We start from the raw sequence: 6000 nt of genomic DNA, 5'->3' as shown, positions 1-6000 counted from the left end.
ATGTGGCATATTGTTTTGTACCGCGCACTATCTTGAGGAGAACCATCTCCTTTTACGGAAGCACCTCAAAACCTTCCTCTTTTCTTCTGCTTTCTCTCTCCCTCTCCCCTGCTACAACTGGTCCACTGTCTGCGACCTTGGTCCTGGGCCCTTCCACTCTCCACCTGCACTGCCTCCCTGTCAACCCCTGCACTGGGGGACTGTCTCAGTATCCCACAGCCCCCCCTTGACGTATAATACCCAGTTGCACTGTCCTAGCTATGAAATAATTTCCCGACCTAATATATAAAATGAATAATTTTAATAAAGATCTGATGGTGAGACTAATTTCATTTTTTATGTTTTTCAACAGGTACATCATTCATTATTGTATGTGTCACGAGTACCAGACACCGGCGGATGGCTTTTTTAACCGCCAGCTGCTTCTCCGCGTGAACAACGTTACCACCCTGACCATTTTATGGGACGATCGCCAAGTACAAGTATGCCCTTACGCGGTACTAACGGCTAGATGCAACATACAGACCGCTGTGGTGGCCTAGTGCCTCGTTGTTGGAACAGCCATGCGATTATCAGTGCGACCGAAGAGCTTATTTTATCGTAAACCAACACCCTGTGTACTGCACACGAACATCGCTTGCCTCAAGACGAACTATTTTGGATCGAGAGCAAAGAAAAATGCAAATCGCTGAATATTCTCTAAACATTTGATGTCCAATAAATGTACTTTGCCAAATGTACAATCTTGCCGTTTGCTTTTAAACCACAGTTTCATATTCCGAATTGTGGCGCTGTATTGTGAGATGATCTAAGACCCTGTGTACAGCAAAGGAATATCGCGTGACTCAAAACAAACTTTTTGGAACGTGAGCAAATAAAAATGAAAATCGCTGAATATTCTCAAAACATTTGATGTCAAATAAATGTACTTTACCAAATTTACAATCTTGCGGTTTGATTTAAAAGTACAGTTTCATATTCCGAATTGTGGCGCGCTGTGTTGTGAGCTAATCTGTGGTGATTTCCGGGTTCTGTGTGGAGTCGCGTAGAAGACGCCTGGGCGCGTTTGCCTACGCAGCACAGTCACGTCACGGATAGAGGCGGGGAATATGAATGTTTTGATAAAGTCTGTTTCAGGGGCGGGGGATTTGATTTAGTGCCGCAAAAGCAGGTGAGCCAGGTCGATGGGGGGAAATGATAGGATTATCAGAAAATGGCGGCTGATTTCGAGTGCGATAATGGACGAAAAGTCGGGTAAGGTCCATAGGAAAGTTTTCTACGATCTACCGAGTTATGCTTAAAAACACATGGCCGAACCGTAGGGACAATAAAAAAAAAGTCCCGGAACTATCCTTTAATGGACAAGCTGAGGGTTTGCTCAAAGCAGTCTTGCCTTGAGTTATCTTTCTGATAGAAGGTCGCCAATGCCGCAACCCGCTCAAACACAAGGAACACTCCCCTTTCCACTAGCAATGGAAAAAGCACTCAAATTCGCTGACAAAAGTTCAGGTTCTGCTCGAAATTCCAAATCGTACGAGCAGAGTGACAAACATCAGCACCATAGAGGGTTGCCGGGGGACACCCGGTCATCAGTAAGGGCAGGACGGGCCATGCCCATGACCATGCAGACCACTGTTCGGCTCGCTCGAGGGTCCAAAAGCATCATGGCCTGCAGGCCCGTGCTCACACGTTGTGGGCCTGTAGCTCTAAATGAGAGACGGACCAGTCATTCTTCTTTGGGAGTCTGCAGCCGTTGTAACGCACGTGCCTGCAGGGGCTCCTTTTATTAGCTTGTGCCATGGCACAGTCATGGCCCATGTTAAAAGGGCAATACACATGGGAGGGATACATTCCCTTAAAGGGGGAACACACTTGGGAGGGTCACACACCACACGTATAGTGCCTATAAATTGAGTGGTTGAACAACTAGATCCCAATTAGCCAAATGGTGTTCAGCCCGGACTCTAAGCATAGCAAACTGAGGAGTTTCAAAATTATTAAACATCTCGCCGCCAGGAACAGACACCAAAGACCGACACAAAAGGCAGCTGTCACCTGTCTGGGCCCACTGCATTCCAGAGGCCCCCAAAGAGCAGTGCAGGCCTATATCTACCATGGCTGCACTGTCCCTTCATCACTCCATATGTGTCTAAGCTCGAGCACCACACTGTAATCGCCGCCGCACCCCTGATTGTACAGAGGACTACCATCCTGGCACCTCCCCTGATCGAGCCTGCCGATTGGCCGCACGTCCCATAAGTGTTGGGGAAACATCTCGCCGCTAGGCGAAGCCATGAGGAACCGGCACCGAAGGCCGACACAAAAGGCAGATGACCCCTGTCTGGGCCTGTCCGGGTGCGTACACCGCTTTGGAGCAAAAATACTATCTGCCCACGTTTGTTTACTACTATTGCACCTTTCATGACCAGGAGTACTTTTTTTTCGGGAACCCCTGCACGTTGTTGCCTTTGTCACCACGCAAACCACTACAAACCCAAGCCTAAGGAGATCAGTACCGCGTCCCGCACGCCCTGCACTTCTATTATGTCTCCCCCATAGTGCTCTGGTATTTCTCTTCCTCTGTAACCAAACCCACATCGTTTCAGCTCTTGCCACTTGTAATTCTTTCCCCCCTGCTGCATACTGGAAAATGCCACTGGTCTGTTCTGTAGGCAGTGAAACTGGCCCGCCCATACTTTCCAACATTTTAATTTTCTTATTTGATGACAGCCGCCTGTATAGTCAGTGCAGGTCCCCTCCTTTCTGCAACAAACGTTACTGGACATTCAAAACATGTAAACTCTCAGTCTCGTAACCATTTACTAAACCACCCCACCACTGTCCATATTCATAACCTCTAATCTTTGTGTTTACCTAGGGGGTTGCCCTAAGCCCTAATCCTCTTCATCTTAACACAAGTGCACCTATTACTAACCCTGCAACCCCATCGGTCCTGTAGCACTTCACTGGATCCTGCTGCTAATGCCTGGTGCTGCTGATGTAGCCTCCTGTCACATGGGGTGTTGCTTTTGAGGGAGGCGCTAGGCCATTACTGCACTAGCTACAACATACCTGAAACTTACTTATCATGACTTGTGCAGCCTTGTGCTGCAGATGTAACTTGCCGGAAAACTACCTAACAAGATTTGTGCAGCTGCACGCTGAAAATGTAACTAGCCTAAAAACTACCGTTCATGACCTGTGCAGCCGTGTGCTGCAGATGTAACTTGCCTGAAAACTAACATGACTTTTGCAGCTGTATGCCGCAAATGTAACTTGCCTGAAAACTACCTATCATGACATGTGCAGCTGTATGCCGCAAATGTAACTTGCTTGTATCATGATGAAATCTGCCTATCATAACTTGTGCAGCCATTTTCTGCACAACCATACAGGCAGCAGACGAGACCCTGGATGCCTACCACACTCGGTTAAGAAAATTGGCCATGTCCTGCGAGTTCACTAATGTTGAGAGGGAGATCAGGAGGCAGATCATTAACGGCGTACAATCAGAAAAACTAAGGCGCCTAATACTCAGCAAGAGAGGCATCCCCCTGCAACGAATCCTTGAATTAGGACGACAAAGGGAATTAGCCCACACCAGAGCGGCCAACATGGAGGCCACACTGCACAGATTGCAACCTGCCCTCAACACAGCCATGGTGGCCCAGATCACCAACAAACAATCCTCGAGGGATGAATTTGGTGGGGGCTATGGCCAGAACAGGTGGCAACCGCGCATTCCTGGGCCCACAGAGTGTGGCTGGTGTGGTGGCCCACGACATGGCCGCCGCAACTGTCCTGCGCAAGGCACCACCTGCGGTGCCTGTGGCAGAAAGGATCATTATGCAAAGGTGTGCAGATCATCGGGTGCCTCCACGCAGCCCCCACAGAACCTTTCAGACAAAAACGCGACCAAGAAAAAGAAGCAAGCCAGTGCAAGGAGGGTCGCAGTGGGCAACTCTTCCATGGAGGAAGAAGGGGATGATGTGTCGACAGGGCAGCAGGATCCCGGCAAGCACAACGAGAGGAAAGGAAGAAAGATATACCTGGTGTCCGCATTAAGCCAAGGTCAAGAAACACAAAGAAAATCTGTCCGAAGGCGCAAGTGCATGGTCACCGTCCAAGACCAGCGCATTCTCATGACCATTGACACCGGCGCTTCGGTGAATGTTATGCCCACACGCATATTCCAGACTCTAAAGCCTCAACCAGTCCTGAAAAGCACAGACATGCTGTTGTATGCCTACGGCAGCCAGAAGCCCCTACCAGTCATGGGCAGGTTCCACACCACGCTGGAGCACGGCGAAAACAGACTATGGTCGAAAGTCTATGTCGTGAAGGCAGGAATTGAAAGCCTCCTGAGTGGGGACGCCGCAGAAGATCTGGGAGTGGTCAAATTCATCTGCCACATTGATGAGGCCGAAGAGGTGGAGAAAATGCTAAGTCAATACCCTAAGCTGCAAGATGGAATAGGCTGTTTGAAGGGCAAAACCATCCGGCTGCACATTGACGAAACAGTACAGCTGAAGGCCGTACGGCATCGGAGGACACCTTTCCACATGAGAGAACAAGTGGAGCAGGAACTCAAGGCTCTGGAGGAAGCTGGCATCATAGAGGCGGTTACAGGTCCCACACCATGGGTCTCCCCGATGGTCGTCACGCGAAAGCCTAAACAGCCCGGAAAGGTCCGGATTTGCATTGATATGCGTCTACCTAACACTGCCATCAAACGAGAACGCCACATCACCCCAACGATCGACGAAATTGTGGCGGACCTCACAGGGTCTTGTGTTTTCTCGAAAGTTGACTTGAAAGCGGGGTATCATCAACTCAAACTCCACAGAGACTCGCGCTACATCACAACATTCTCGACGCATTTGGGGTTAAGGAGATACAAGCGCCTGAGCTTCGGGATCTCGTCCGCTGCTGAAGTATTCCAGCGAACTATCCAGGAGGTCATCCGGGGCATCCCTGGGGTCCTCAACGTGAGCGACGACATTCTGATTCACGTCCCCGACAAGAAGGAGCACCTCAAGAGGCTTCATACCCTACTGGGCAGACTACAAGAGGCTGGACTGACCATACACAGGGAGAAGTGCGAGTTCCTCAGATCGGAAATCACTTTTTTTGGTTACAAGTTTGGCAGCACGGGCATCTCCCCTGATCCCCAGAAGGTCGCAGACATCCAGGCGGCAAGCCCACCGATGACCCCCACAGAAGTACGCAGTTTCCTGGGGATGGCAACCTACTGCGGGAGGTTCATTCGAAACCTGGCCACCCTATCTGAGCCACTACGGGAACTGACGAAAGCAAACGTCAAGTGGGACTGGGGGCAGAAGTGCCAAGACTCATTTGAAAGTATTAAAGAATCCCTGTCCGTCGACACCAAGATGGCGTATTACAACACCGAACTGCGCACAGAACTGTTCGTGGATGCAAGCCCCGTTGGGCTCGGTGCCATCCTAATGCAGGTGACGAGAGAAGGGGAGAAAAGACCGATAGCATACGCCTCGAGAGCCCTCACGGAGACCGAACAGAGGTACTCCCACATTGAGAAAGAGGCCATCGCCATGCTGTGGGGTTGCAGGCACTTTCATCTTTACCTATATGGGCAGCGGTTCACAGCAGTCACCGACCACAAGCCCCTACTGCCCATCTTCATGGGAACGTCGTCACACCCTCCGGCACGGATCACCAAATGGCTACTACACCTCCAGCAATACGACTTTGATCTCATCTACCAACCAGGCAGTGGAAACCCCGCGGACTTCCTCTCGAGGCACCCGCGAGCGGCAACCCAACAAGAGATCCAAGTGACCGAAGAGACAGAGGAACATATTTGCCAAGTAGTTCGCGCAAGGAGACCAAAGGCGGTGAGCACCGAAGACATCGAGGCAGAAACCAACAAGGATCCCTGCTGCAATCTAGTGAAAGATGCCATAATCTCAGGGGACTGGAAAACCTTCATGAGACACACACAACAGAACAGCGGAAGCA

This window comes from Ambystoma mexicanum, chromosome 2p, assembly GCF_040938575.1.
Source record: "Ambystoma mexicanum isolate Mex_15411 chromosome 2p, UKY_AmexF1_1, whole genome shotgun sequence".
Lineage (NCBI taxonomy): Eukaryota > Metazoa > Chordata > Amphibia > Caudata > Ambystomatidae > Ambystoma > Ambystoma mexicanum.
This window is presented reverse-complemented; position numbering follows the sequence as displayed.